This window comes from Aphelocoma coerulescens, unplaced genomic scaffold (genome assembly GCF_041296385.1).
Source record: "Aphelocoma coerulescens isolate FSJ_1873_10779 unplaced genomic scaffold, UR_Acoe_1.0 HiC_scaffold_71, whole genome shotgun sequence".
Classification (NCBI taxonomy): Eukaryota; Metazoa; Chordata; class Aves; order Passeriformes; family Corvidae; genus Aphelocoma; species Aphelocoma coerulescens.
In genome coordinates this window covers 1581258-1595990 of record NW_027184058.1, presented here as the reverse complement: position 1 = coordinate 1595990, position 14733 = coordinate 1581258, and positions in this window count along the sequence as shown.

The window sequence follows — 14733 nt, the reverse complement described above, 5'->3', positions numbered from 1 at the left end:
AAGTTTGTCCGGTTTTTTTTCCTCTCCCCCCTCTCAGGCTCAGTTGAAAGGCACAGAAACGCACAAAGTTCACTTCTGGGCATAGAGCAGCAATAGGGGATACACACAATAAAGTCACCCCAAGACACAGGGACAGAGAATTCAGTGGAAAGACTCCGAGAATTCTGCTCCCAGAGATCATTCATTCCTGCTCACACTGACCCTTGTAGAAAGGGGACATCGTTCCAGGCAGCCTGTACTGAGCATGTGGCTCCTGAGTGGGGTTTGTTGTTTAGGAAACCTGCTCCGGCTTTTCCATTCTTTCCTTGCAAACAGGAAAACTTCTCCTGGGGCTGTGTGCAGGCAGAGCCCTGAGGAGAGCAGGTGGCACATGGTGCGCTGGGCTGGGACAGCCAGCTGCAGAGCTCAAGGGAAGAAGCCCAAAGTGTCACAATGGCTCCTTGCCTTCACATGCAACACCTGGGTCACAATGGTCTCCTTGATTCCATGAGGCCCCACTGTGTCACAATGGCTCCTTGGTTCCATCAGGTTCCGCAGTGTCACCATGGTCTCCTTTGATCCGCACTGTCATCATGGACAATTGGTTCCATGAGGCCCCGCAGTGTCACAATGGTCCCTTGGTTCCATAGCTTTTACGTTGTAACAATGGACTCCTTGCTTCTATGAGCTAGCCTGCTTTTTGCAGAGGTGTCTTTGGTTCCAACAAGGCCCCGCTGTGTCTCAGTGCACCCTGGCTTCCATGTGGATGTGGAGTATCACAAAGGCTCCTTGGTTCCACCAGGTCCTGCTGTGTCACAATGGGTCCTGTGGTCCCTGAGGCCCTCCAAAGTCATTGTGGAGGCTTGCTTCCATGAGGTTCCATTATGTGCCAGTGGTCATCTTGGTTCCAGGAGTTTCCTTAGTGTCACAATGCCCTCCATGCTTCCATTAGGCCCTGCTTTGCCACAATGGTCCCCTTGTTTCCATGAGGCCCCGCTGTGTCACAATGGACCTATGGTTCCGTGATGTTGCGTGGTGTCACCGTGCTCTTCTTGAATCCGCCGTGTAACCATGGACCATTGGTTCCATGCAGCCGTGTCACAATGGGCTCCTTGATTCCATGATTCCCCACGGTGTCACAATGGAGCCTTGTTTCTAGGAGGTTCTGTACTGTCACAATTGCCTCCTTGATGCCATCAGCCCCTGCAGTGTCACAATGGCTCCTTGGTTCCATGAGGAACACAATAGCTTGGCATAAGCATTGAGCAACAGCTGCTGAACACACCTGGCAACATCTGCTTGCATCAAAAGAGGGCTTCAAGCTGACAATGGCACCAGCAGCTTCCATCTGCAACAGAGACCCAGGAAAGGACAGGCTGTGCCGGTTTGGACAAATGTGGAGGAAAATATCCTCTGATAGAAGGCAGGTTACACCCAGCCCTCCCCCACCAGGTTTTTGGAAAAAAGAACTTTCCTGGGAAGAAAGTGAAAGAGATAAAAACTATTTTTTTAACAAACACACAGGAAAAGGATAGCAATGCTAAATATTAAAACCTCTCGCTGTGCAGAGAAAGCTGGGATAATTTGAGAGTCCTTCCGTGTTTCGGTGGGGTCTCCTGAAACATCCATAGACAGCGAGGCCCGTGCAAAGAAACAGGGAGCGATTCTTGAGAGAAGTTTCAGAGCTCTTTCTTCTCCAGCCACATGGGCGGGGCACTGCCAAAGAACTGAGCAATCACAGCACAACCAGGGCCCTCCTCGCACAAGGCAACACAAAATAAGCAGTGCTGAACAGGGTTAGGGCACATGTGAGCAGGGAGCAGGGAGACCCCCGTGCCCAGGCCATGCCTCTACCCCAGGGTCCCCTCTCCCATGACCTCATGGCAGGGGGGAGGAACCCCAACACTTCCGTAGGTGTAGTCTCTCTCCTCCTCCTTGCAGCTGGCTCATGGGCCCACATTCAGGGCCCCCACCTCGGGAGAAAATTCTCCCAATGTGCTCTGATGTTGAAAGAGTCAAGAAGAGAAGAAGGGAAAAAAAACCCCCGAAGTCCCAGGAAAACAAAGTTCAACTCTCCATCTCCCCCCAGAGAAAAGGAGCTGAAAACTGGCTAAAAAGAAACAAAGTTGCTTCCTCTGCTCTTGCTGCAAGCAGGATGCAGAGGAGTGTGTATGTGTGTCCTTGAACAAACGCTCTGAGAAGTTTGTCCGGTTTTTTTTCCTCTCCCCCCTCTCAGGCTCAGTTGAAAGGCACAGAAACGCACAAAGTTCACTTCTGGGCATAGAGCAGCAATAGGGGATACACACAATAAAGTCACCCCAAGACACAGGGACAGAGAATTCAGTGGAAAGACTCCAAGAATTCTGCTCCCAGAGATCATTCATTCCTGCTCACACTGACCCTTGTAGAAAGGGGACATCGTTCCAGGCAGCCTGTACTGAGCATGTGGCTCCTGAGTGGGGTTTGTTGTTTAGGAAACCTGCTCCGGCTTTTCCATTCTTTCCTTGCAAACAGGAAAACTTCTCCTGGGGCTGTGTGCAGGCAGAGCCCTGAGGAGAGCAGGTGGCACATGGTGCGCTGGGCTGGGACAGCCAGCTGCAGAGCTCAAGGGAAGAAGCCCAAAGTGTCACAATGGCTCCTTGCCTTCCCATGCAACACCTGGGTCACAATGGTCTCCTTGATTCCATGAGGCCCCACTGTGTCACAATGGCTCCTTGGTTCCATCAGGTTCCGCAGTGTCACCATGGTCTCCTTTGATCCGCACTGTCATCATGGACAATTGGTTCCATGAGGCCCCGCAGTGTCACAATGGTCCCTTGGTTCCATAGCTTTTACGTTGTAACAATGGACTCCTTGCTTCAATGAGCTAGCCTGCTTTTTGCAGAGGTGTCTTTGGTTCCAACAAGGCCCCGCTGTGTCTCAGTGCACCCTGGCTTCCATGTGGATGTGGAGTATCACAAAGGCTCCTTGGTTCCACCAGGTCCTGCTGTGTCACAATGGGTCCTGTGGTCCCTGAGGCCCTCCAAAGTCATTGTGGAGGCTTGCTTCCATGAGGTTCCATGATGTGCCAGTGGTCATCTTGGTTCCAGGAGTTTCCTTAGTGTCACAATGCTCTCCATGCTTCCATTAGGCCCTGCTTTGCCACAATGGTCCCCTTGTTTCCATGAGGCCCCGCTGTGTCACAATGGACCTATGGTTCCATGATGTTGCGTGGTGTCACCGTGCTCTTCTTGAATCCGCAGTGTAACCATGGACCATTGGTTCCATGCGGCCTGGCTGTGTCACAATGGGCTCCTTGATTCCATGATTCCCCACGGTGTCACAATGGAGCCTTGTTTCTAGGAGGTTCTGTACTGTCACAATTGCCTCCTTGATGCCATCAGCCCCTGCAGTGTCACAATGGCTCCTTGGTTCCATGAGGAACACAATAGCTTGGCATAAGCATTGAGCAACAGCTGCTGAACACACCTGGCAACATCTGCTTGCATCAAAAGAGTCTTCAAGCTGACAATGGCACCAGCAGCTTCCATCTGCAACAGAGACCCAGGAAAGGACAGGCTGTGCCGGTTTGGACAAATGTGGAGGAAAATATCCTCTGATAGAAGGCAGGTTACACCCAGCCCTCCCCCACCAGGTTTTTGGAAAAAAGAACTTTCCTGGGAAGAAAGTGAAAGAGATAAAAACTATTTTTTTAACAAACACACAGGAAAAGGATAGCAATGCTAAATATTAAAAGCTCTTGCTGTGCAGAGAAAGCTGGGATAATTTGAGAGTCCTTCCGTGTTTCGGTGGGGTCTCCTGAAACATCCATAGACAGCGAGGCCCGTGCAAAGAAACAGGGAGCGATTCTTGAGAGAAGTTTCAGAGCTCTTTCTTCTCCAGCCACATGGGCGGGGCACTGCCAAAGAACTGAGCAATCACAGCACAACCAGGGCCCTCCTCGCACAAGGCAACACAAAATAAGCAGTGCTGAACAGGGTTAGGGCACATGTGAGCAGGGAGCAGGGAGACCCCGTGCCCAGGCCATGCCTCTACCCCAGGGTCCCCTCTCCCATGACCTCATGGCAGGGGGGAGGAACCCCAACACTTCCGTAGGTGTAGTCTCTCTCCTCCTCCTTGCAGCTGGCTCATGGGCCCACATTCAGGGCCCCCACCTCGGGAGAAAATTCTCCCAATGTGCTCTGATGTTGAAAGAGTCAAGAAGAGAAGAAGGGAAAAAAAACCCCCGAAGTCCCAGGAAAACAAAGTTCAACTCTCCATCTCCCCCCAGAGAAAAGGAGCTGAAAACTGGCTAAAAAGAAACAAAGTTGCTTCCTCTGCTCTTGCTGCAAGCAGGATGCAGAGGAGTGTGTATGTGTGTCCTTGAACAAACGCTCTGAGAAGTTTGTCCGGTTTTTTTTCCTCTCCCCCCTCTCAGGCTCAGTTGAAAGGCACAGAAACGCACAAAGTTCACTTCTGGGCATAGAGCAGCAATAGGGGATACACACAATAAAGTCACCCCAAGACACAGGGACAGAGAATTCAGTGGAAAGACTCCAAGAATTCTGCTCCCAGAGATCATTCATTCCTGCTCACACTGACCCTTGTAGAAAGGGGACATCGTTCCAGGCAGCCTGTACTGAGCATGTGGCTCCTGAGTGGGGTTTGTTGTTTAGGAAACCTGCTCCGGCTTTTCCATTCTTTCCTTGCAAACAGGAAAACTTCTCCTGGGGCTGTGTGCAGGCAGAGCCCTGAGGAGAGCAGGTGGCACATGGTGCGCTGGGCTGGGACAGCCAGCTGCAGAGCTCAAGGGAAGAAGCCCAAAGTGTCACAATGGCTCCTTGCCTTCCCATGCAACACCTGGGTCACAATGGTCTCCTTGATTCCATGAGGCCCCACTGTGTCACAATGGCTCCTTGGTTCCATCAGGTTCCGCAGTGTCACCATGGTCTCCTTTGATCCGCACTGTCATCATGGACAATTGGTTCCATGAGGCCCCGCAGTGTCACAATGGTCCCTTGCTTCCATAGGTTTGATGTTGTAACAATGGACTCCTTGCTTCTATGAGCTAGCCTGCTTTTTGCAGAGGTGTCTTTGGTTCCAACAAGGCCCCGCTGTGTCTCAGTGCACCCTGGCTTCCATGTGGATGTGGAGTATCACAAAGGCTCCTTGGTTCCACCAGGTCCTGCTGTGTCACAATGGGTCCTGTGGTCCCTGAGGCCCTCCAAAGTCATTGTGGAGGCTTGCTTCCATGAGGTTCCATTATGTGCCAGTGGTCATCTTGGTTCCAGGAGTTTCCTTAGTGTCACAATGCCCTCCATGCTTCCATTAGGCCCTGCTTTGCCACAATGGTCCCCTTGTTTCCATGAGGCCCCGCTGTGTCACAATGGACCTATGGTTCCGTGATGTTGCGTGGTGTCACCGTGCTCTTCTTGAATCCGCCGTGTAACCATGGACCATTGGTTCCATGCAGCCGTGTCACAATGGGCTCCTTGATTCCATGATTCCCCACGGTGTCACAATGGAGCCTTGTTTCTAGGAGGTTCTGTACTGTCACAATTGCCTCCTTGATGCCATCAGCCCCTGCAGTGTCACAATGGCTCCTTGGTTCCATGAGGAACACAATAGCTTGGCATAAGCATTGAGCAACAGCTGCTGAACACACCTGGCAACATCTGCTTGCATCAAAAGAGTCTTCAAGCTGACAATGGCACCAGCAGCTTCCATCTGCAACAGAGACCCAGGAAAGGACAGGCTGTGCCGGTTTGGACAAATGTGGAGGAAAATATCCTCTGATAGAAGGCAGGTTACACCCAGCCCTCCCCCACCAGGTTTTTGGAAAAAAGAACTTTCCTGGGAAGAAAGTGAAAGAGATAAAAACTATTTTTTTAACAAACACACAGGAAAAGGATAGCAATGCTAAATATTAAAAGCTCTCGCTGTGCAGAGAAAGCTGGGATAATTTGAGAGTCCTTCCGTGTTTCGGTGGGGTCTCCTGAAACATCCATAGACAGCGAGGCCCGTGCAAAGAAACAGGGAGCGATTCTTGAGAGAAGTTTCAGAGCTCTTTCTTCTCCAGCCACATGGGCGGGGCACTGCCAAAGAACTGAGCAATCACAGCACAACCAGGGCCCTCCTCGCACAAGGCAACACAAAATAAGCAGTGCTGAACAGGGTTAGGGCACATGTGAGCAGGGAGCAGGGAGACCCCCGTGCCCAGGCCATGCCTCTACCCCAGGGTCCCCTCTCCCATGACCTCATGGCAGGGGGGAGGAACCCCAACACTTCCGTAGGTGCAGTCTCTCTCCTCCTCCTTGCAGCTGGCTCATGGGCCCACATTCAGGGCCCCCACCTCGGGAGAAAATTCTCCCAATGTGATCTGATGTTGAAAGAGTCAAGAAGAGAAGAAGGGAAAAAAAAACCCCGAAGTCCCAGGAAAACAAAGTTCAACTCTCCATCTCCCCCCAGAGAAAAGGAGCTGAAAACTGGCTCAAAAGAAACAAAGTTGCTTCCTCTGCTCTTGCTGCAAGCAGGATGCAGAGGAGTGTGTATGTGTGTCCTTGAACAAACGCTCTGAGAAGTTTGTCCGGTTTTTTTTCCTCTCCCCCCTCTCAGGCTCAGTTGAAAGGCACAGAAACGCACAAAGTTCACTTCTGGGCATAGAGCAGCAATAGGGGATACACACAATAAAGTCACCCCAAGACACAGGGACAGAGAATTCAGTGGAAAGACTCCGAGAATTCTGCTCCCAGAGATCATTCATTCCTGCTCACACTGACCCTTGTAGAAAGGGGACATCGTTCCAGGCAGCCTGTACTGAGCATGTGGCTCCTGAGTGGGGTTTGTTGTTTAGGAAACCTGCTCCGGCTTTTCCATTCTTTCCTTGCAAACAGGAAAACTTCTCCTGGGGCTGTGTGCAGGCAGAGCCCTGAGGAGAGCAGGTGGCACATGGTGCGCTGGGCTGGGACAGCCAGCTGCAGAGCTCAAGGGAAGAAGCCCAAAGTGTCACAATGGCTCCTTGCCTTCCCATGCAACACCTGGGTCACAATGGTCTCCTTGATTCCATGAGGCCCCACTGTGTCACAATGGCTCCTTGGTTCCATCAGGTTCCGCAGTGTCACCATGGTCTCCTTTGATCCGCACTGTCATCATGGACAATTGGTTCCATGAGGCCCCGCAGTGTCACAATGGTCCCTTGCTTCCATAGGTTTGATGTTGTAACAATGGACTCCTTGCTTCTATGAGCTAGCCTGCTTTTTGCAGAGGTGTCTTTGGTTCCAACAAGGCCCCGCTGTGTCTCAGTGCACCCTGGCTTCCATGTGGATCTGGAGTATCACAAAGGCTCCTTGGTTCCACCAGGTCCTGCTGTGTCACAATGGGTCCTGTGGTCCCTGAGGCCCTCCAAAGTCATTGTGGAGGCTTGCTTCCATGAGGTTCCATTATGTGCCAGTGGTCATCTTGGTTCCAGGAGTTTCCTTAGTGTCACAATGCTCTCCATGCTTCCATTCGGCCCTGCTTTGCCACAATGGTCCCCTTGTTTCCATGAGGCCCCGCTGTGTCACAATGGACCTATGGTTCCATGATGTTGCGTGGTGTCACCGTGCTCTTCTTGAATCCGCCGTGTAACCATGGACCATTGGTTCCATGCGGCGTGTCACAATGGGCTCCTTGATTCCATGATTCCCCACGGTGTCACAATGGAGCCTTGTTTCTAGGAGGTTCTGTACTGTCACAATTGTCTCCTTGATGCCATCAGCCCCTGCAGTGTCACAATGGCTCCTTGGTTCCATGAGGAACACAATAGCTTGGCATAAGCATTGAGCAACAGCTGCTGAACACACCTGGCAACATCTGCTTGCATCAAAAGAGTGCTTCAAGCTGACAATGGCACCAGCAGCTTCCATCTGCAACAGAGACCCAGGAAAGGACAGGCTGTGCCGGTTTGGACAAATGTGGAGGAAAATATCCTCTGATAGAAGGCAGGTTACACCCAGCCCTCCCCCACCAGGTTTTTGGAAAAAAGAACTTTCCTGGGAAGAAAGTGAAAGAGATAAAAACTATTTTTTTAACAAACACACAGGAAAAGGATAACAATGCTAAATATTAAAAGCTCTCGCTGTGCAGAGAAAGCTGGGATAATTTGAGAGTCCTTCTGTGTTTCGGTGGGGTCTCCTGAAACATCCATAGACAGCGAGGCCCGTGCAAAGAAACAGGGAGCGATTCTTGAGAGAAGTTTCAGAGCTCTTTCTTCTCCAGCCACATGGGCGGGGCACTGCCAAAGAACTGAGCAATCACAGCACAACCAGGGCCCTCCTCGCACAGGGCAACACAAAATAAGCAGTGCTGAACAGGATTAGGGCACATGTGAGCAGGGAGCAGGGAGACCCCCGTGCCCAGGCCATGCCTCTACCCCAGGGTCCCCTCTCCCATGACCGCATGGCAGGAGGGAGGAACCCCAACACTTCCGTAGGTGTAGTCTCTCTCCTCCTCCTTGCAGCTGGCTCATGGGCCCACATTCAGGGCCCCCACCTCGGGAGAAAATTCTCCCAATGTGCTCTGATGTTGAAAGAGTCAAGAAGAGAAGAAGGGAAAAAAAACCCCCGAAGTCCCAGGAAAACAAAGTTCAACTCTCCATCTCCCCCCAGAGAAAAGGAGCTGAAAACTGGCTAAAAAGAAACAAAGTTGCTTCCTCTGCTCTTGCTGCAAGCAGGATGCAGAGGAGTGTGTATGTGTGTCCTTGAACAAACGCTCTGAGAAGTTTGTCCGGTTTTTTTTCCTCTCCCCCCTCTCAGGCTCAGTTGAAAGGCACAGAAACGCACAAAGTTCACTTCTGGGCATAGAGCAGCAATAGGGGATACACACAATAAAGTCACCCCAAGACACAGGGACAGAGAATTCAGTGGAAAGACTCCAAGAATTCTGCTCCCAGAGATCATTCATTCCTACTCACACTGACCCTTGTAGAAAGGGGACATCGTTCCAGGCAGCCTGTACTGAGCATGTGGCTCCTGAGTGGGGTTTGTTGTTTAGGAAACCTGCTCCGGCTTTTCCATTCTTTCCTTGCAAACAGGAAAACTTCTCCTGGGGCTGTGTGCAGGCAGAGCCCTGAGGAGAGCAGGTGGCACATGGTGCGCTGGGCTGGGACAGCCAGCTGCAGAGCTCAAGGGAAGAAGCCCAAAGTGTCACAATGGCTCCTTGCCTTCCCATGCAACACCTGGGTCACAATGGTCTCCTTGATTCCATGAGGCCCCACTGTGTCACAATGGCTCCTTGGTTCCATCAGGTTCCGCAGTGTCACCATGGTCTCCTTTGATCCGCACTGTCATCATGGACAATTGGTTCCATGAGGCCCCGCAGTGTCACAATGGTCCCTTGCTTCCATAGGTTTGATGTTGTAACAATGGACTCCTTGCTTCTATGAGCTAGCCTGCTTTTTGCAGAGGTGTCTTTGGTTCCAACAAGGCCCCGCTGTGTCTCAGTGCACCCTGGCTTCCATGTGGATGTGGAGTATCACAAAGGCTCCTTGGTTCCACCAGGTCCTGCTGTGTCACAATGGGTCCTGTGGTCCCTGAGGCCCTCCAAAGTCATTGTGGAGGCTTGCTTCCATGAGGTTCCATTATGTGCCAGTGGTCATCTTGGTTCCAGGAGTTTCCTTAGTGTCACAATGCCCTCCATGCTTCCATTAGGCCCTGCTTTGCCACAATGGTCCCCTTGTTTCCATGAGGCCCCGCTGTGTCACAATGGACCTATGGTTCCGTGATGTTGCGTGGTGTCACCGTGCTCTTCTTGAATCCGCCGTGTAACCATGGACCATTGGTTCCATGCAGCCGTGTCACAATGGGCTCCTTGATTCCATGATTCCCCACGGTGTCACAATGGAGCCTTGTTTCTAGGAGGTTCTGTACTGTCACAATTGCCTCCTTGATGCCATCAGCCCCTGCAGTGTCACAATGGCTCCTTGGTTCCATGAGGAACACAATAGCTTGGCATAAGCATTGAGCAACAGCTGCTGAACACACCTGGCAACATCTGCTTGCATCAAAAGAGTCTTCAAGCTGACAATGGCACCAGCAGCTTCCATCTGCAACAGAGACCCAGGAAAGGACAGGCTGTGCCGGTTTGGACAAATGTGGAGGAAAATATCCTCTGATAGAAGGCAGGTTACACCCAGCCCTCCCCCACCAGGTTTTTGGAAAAAAGAACTTTCCTGGGAAGAAAGTGAAAGAGATAAAAACTATTTTTTTAACAAACACACAGGAAAAGGATAGCAATGCTAAATATTAAAAGCTCTCGCTGTGCAGAGAAAGCTGGGATAATTTGAGAGTCCTTCCGTGTTTCGGTGGGGTCTCCTGAAACATCCATAGACAGCGAGGCCCGTGCAAAGAAACAGGGAGCGATTCTTGAGAGAAGTTTCAGAGCTCTTTCTTCTCCAGCCACATGGGCGGGGCACTGCCAAAGAACTGAGCAATCACAGCACAACCAGGGCCCTCCTCGCACAAGGCAACACAAAATAAGCAGTGCTGAACAGGGTTAGGGCACATGTGAGCAGGGAGCAGGGAGACCCCCGTGCCCAGGCCATGCCTCTACCCCAGGGTCCCCTCTCCCATGACCTCATGGCAGGGGGGAGGAACCCCAACACTTCCGTAGGTGCAGTCTCTCTCCTCCTCCTTGCAGCTGGCTCATGGGCCCACATTCAGGGCCCCCACCTCGGGAGAAAATTCTCCCAATGTGATCTGATGTTGAAAGAGTCAAGAAGAGAAGAAGGGAAAAAAAAACCCCGAAGTCCCAGGAAAACAAAGTTCAACTCTCCATCTCCCCCCAGAGAAAAGGAGCTGAAAACTGGCTCAAAAGAAACAAAGTTGCTTCCTCTGCTCTTGCTGCAAGCAGGATGCAGAGGAGTGTGTATGTGTGTCCTTGAACAAACGCTCTGAGAAGTTTGTCCGGTTTTTTTTCCTCTCCCCCCTCTCAGGCTCAGTTGAAAGGCACAGAAACGCACAAAGTTCACTTCTGGGCATAGAGCAGCAATAGGGGATACACACAATAAAGTCACCCCAAGACACAGGGACAGAGAATTCAGTGGAAAGACTCCGAGAATTCTGCTCCCAGAGATCATTCATTCCTGCTCACACTGACCCTTGTAGAAAGGGGACATCGTTCCAGGCAGCCTGTACTGAGCATGTGGCTCCTGAGTGGGGTTTGTTGTTTAGGAAACCTGCTCCGGCTTTTCCATTCTTTCCTTGCAAACAGGAAAACTTCTCCTGGGGCTGTGTGCAGGCAGAGCCCTGAGGAGAGCAGGTGGCACATGGTGCGCTGGGCTGGGACAGCCAGCTGCAGAGCTCAAGGGAAGAAGCCCAAAGTGTCACAATGGCTCCTTGCCTTCCCATGCAACACCTGGGTCACAATGGTCTCCTTGATTCCATGAGGCCCCACTGTGTCACAATGGCTCCTTGGTTCCATCAGGTTCCGCAGTGTCACCATGGTCTCCTTTGATCCGCACTGTCATCATGGACAATTGGTTCCATGAGGCCCCGCAGTGTCACAATGGTCCCTTGCTTCCATAGGTTTGATGTTGTAACAATGGACTCCTTGCTTCTATGAGCTAGCCTGCTTTTTGCAGAGGTGTCTTTGGTTCCAACAAGGCCCCGCTGTGTCTCAGTGCACCCTGGCTTCCATGTGGATGTGGAGTATCACAAAGGCTCCTTGGTTCCACCAGGTCCTGCTGTGTCACAATGGGTCCTGTGGTCCCTGAGGCCCTCCAAAGTCATTGTGGAGGCTTGCTTCCATGAGGTTCCATTATGTGCCAGTGGTCATCTTGGTTCCAGGAGTTTCCTTAGTGTCACAATGCCCTCCATGCTTCCATTAGGCCCTGCTTTGCCACAATGGTCCCCTTGTTTCCATGAGGCCCCGCTGTGTCACAATGGACCTATGGTTCCGTGATGTTGCGTGGTGTCACCGTGCTCTTCTTGAATCCGCCGTGTAACCATGGACCATTGGTTCCATGCAGCCGTGTCACAATGGGCTCCTTGATTCCATGATTCCCCACGGTGTCACAATGGAGCCTTGTTTCTAGGAGGTTCTGTACTGTCACAATTGCCTCCTTGATGCCATCAGCCCCTGCAGTGTCACAATGGCTCCTTGGTTCCATGAGGAACACAATAGCTTGGCATAAGCATTGAGCAACAGCTGCTGAACACACCTGGCAACATCTGCTTGCATCAAAAGAGTCTTCAAGCTGACAATGGCACCAGCAGCTTCCATCTGCAACAGAGACCCAGGAAAGGACAGGCTGTGCCGGTTTGGACAAATGTGGAGGAAAATATCCTCTGATAGAAGGCAGGTTACACCCAGCCCTCCCCCACCAGGTTTTTGGAAAAAAGAACTTTCCTGGGAAGAAAGTGAAAGAGATAAAAACTATTTTTTTAACAAACACACAGGAAAAGGATAGCAATGCTAAATATTAAAAGCTCTCGCTGTGCAGAGAAAGCTGGGATAATTTGAGAGTCCTTCCGTGTTTCGGTGGGGTCTCCTGAAACATCCATAGACAGCGAGGCCCGTGCAAAGAAACAGGGAGCGATTCTTGAGAGAAGTTTCAGAGCTCTTTCTTCTCCAGCCACATGGGCGGGGCACTGCCAAAGAACTGAGCAATCACAGCACAACCAGGGCCCTCCTCGCACAAGGCAACACAAAATAAGCAGTGCTGAACAGGGTTAGGGCACATGTGAGCAGGGAGCAGGGAGACCCCCGTGCCCAGGCCATGCCTCTACCCCAGGGTCCCCTCTCCCATGACCTCATGGCAGGGGGGAGGAACCCCAACACTTCCGTAGGTGCAGTCTCTCTCCTCCTCCTTGCAGCTGGCTCATGGGCCCACATTCAGGGCCCCCACCTCGGGAGAAAATTCTCCCAATGTGATCTGATGTTGAAAGAGTCAAGAAGAGAAGAAGGGAAAAAAAAACCCCGAAGTCCCAGGAAAACAAAGTTCAACTCTCCATCTCCCCCCAGAGAAAAGGAGCTGAAAACTGGCTCAAAAGAAACAAAGTTGCTTCCTCTGCTCTTGCTGCAAGCAGGATGCAGAGGAGTGTGTATGTGTGTCCTTGAACAAACGCTCTGAGAAGTTTGTCCGGTTTTTTTTCCTCTCCCCCCTCTCAGGCTCAGTTGAAAGGCACAGAAATGCACAAAGTTCACTTCTGGGCATAGAGCAGCAATAGGGGATACACACAATAAAGTCACCCCAAGACACAGGGACAGAGAATTCAGTGGAAAGACTCCGAGAATTCTGCTCCCAGAGATCATTCATTCCTGCTCACACTGACCCTTGTAGAAAGGGGACATCGTTCCAGGCAGCCTGTACTGAGCATGTGGCTCCTGAGTGGGGTTTGTTGTTTAGGAAACCTGCTCCGGCTTTTCCATTCTTTCCTTCCAAACAGGAAAACTTCTCCTGGGGCTGTGTGCAGGCAGAGCCCTGAGGAGAGCAGGTGGCACATGGTGCGCTGGGCTGGGACAGCCAGCTGCAGAGCTCAAGGGAAGAAGCCCAAAGTGTCACAATGGCTCCTTGCCTTCCCATGCAACACCTGGGTCACAATGGTCTCCTTGATTCCATGAGGCCCCACTGTGTCACAATGGCTCCTTGGTTCCATCAGGTTCCGCAGTGTCACCATGGTCTCCTTTGATCCGCACTGTCATCATGGACAATTGGTTCCATGAGGCCCCGCAGTGTCACAATGGTCCCTTGCTTCCATAGGTTTGATGTTGTAACAATGGACTCCTTGCTTCTATGAGCTAGCCTGCTTTTTGCAGAGGTGTCTTTGGTTCCAACAAGGCCCCGCTGTGTCTCAGTGCACCCTGGCTTCCATGTGGATCTGGAGTATCACAAAGGCTCCTTGGTTCCACCAGGTCCTGCTGTGTCACAATGGGTCCTGTGGTCCCTGAGGCCCTCCAAAGTCATTGTGGAGGCTTGCTTCCATGAGGTTCCATTATGTGCCAGTGGTCATCTTGGTTCCAGGAGTTTCCTTAGTGTCACAATGCTCTCCATGCTTCCATTAGGCCCTGCTTTGCCACAATGGTCCCCTTGTTTCCATGAGGCCCCGCTGTGTCACAATGGACCTATGGTTCCATGATGTTGCGTGGTGTCACCGTGCTCTTCTTGAATCCGCCGTGTAACCATGGACCATTGGTTCCATGCGGCCTGGCTGTGTCACAATGGGCTCCTTGATTCCATGATTCCCCACGGTGTCACAATGGAGCCTTGTTTCTAGGAGGTTCTGTACTGTCACAATTGCCTCCTTGATGCCATCAGCCCCTGCAGTGTCACAATGGCTCCTTGGTTCCATGAGGAACACAATAGCTTGGCATAAGCATTGAGCAACAGCTGCTGAACACACCTGGCAACATCTGCTTGCATCAAAAGAGTCTTCAAGCTGACAATGGCACCAGCAGCTTCCATCTGCAACAGAGACCCAGGAAAGGACAGGCTGTGCCGGTTTGGACAAATGTGGAGGAAAATATCCTCTGATAGAAGGCAGGTTACACCCAGCCCTCCCCCACCAGGTTTTTGGAAAAAAGAACTTTCCTGGGAAGAAAGTGAAAGAGATAAAAACTATTTTTTTAACAAACACACAGGAAAAGGATAGCAATGCTAAATATTAAAAGCTCTTGCTGTGCAGAGAAAGCTGGGATAATTTGAGAGTCCTTCCGTGTTTCGGTGGGGTCTCCTGAAACATCCATAGACAGCGAGGCCCGTGCAAAGAAACAGGGAGCGATTCTTGAGAGAAGTTTCAG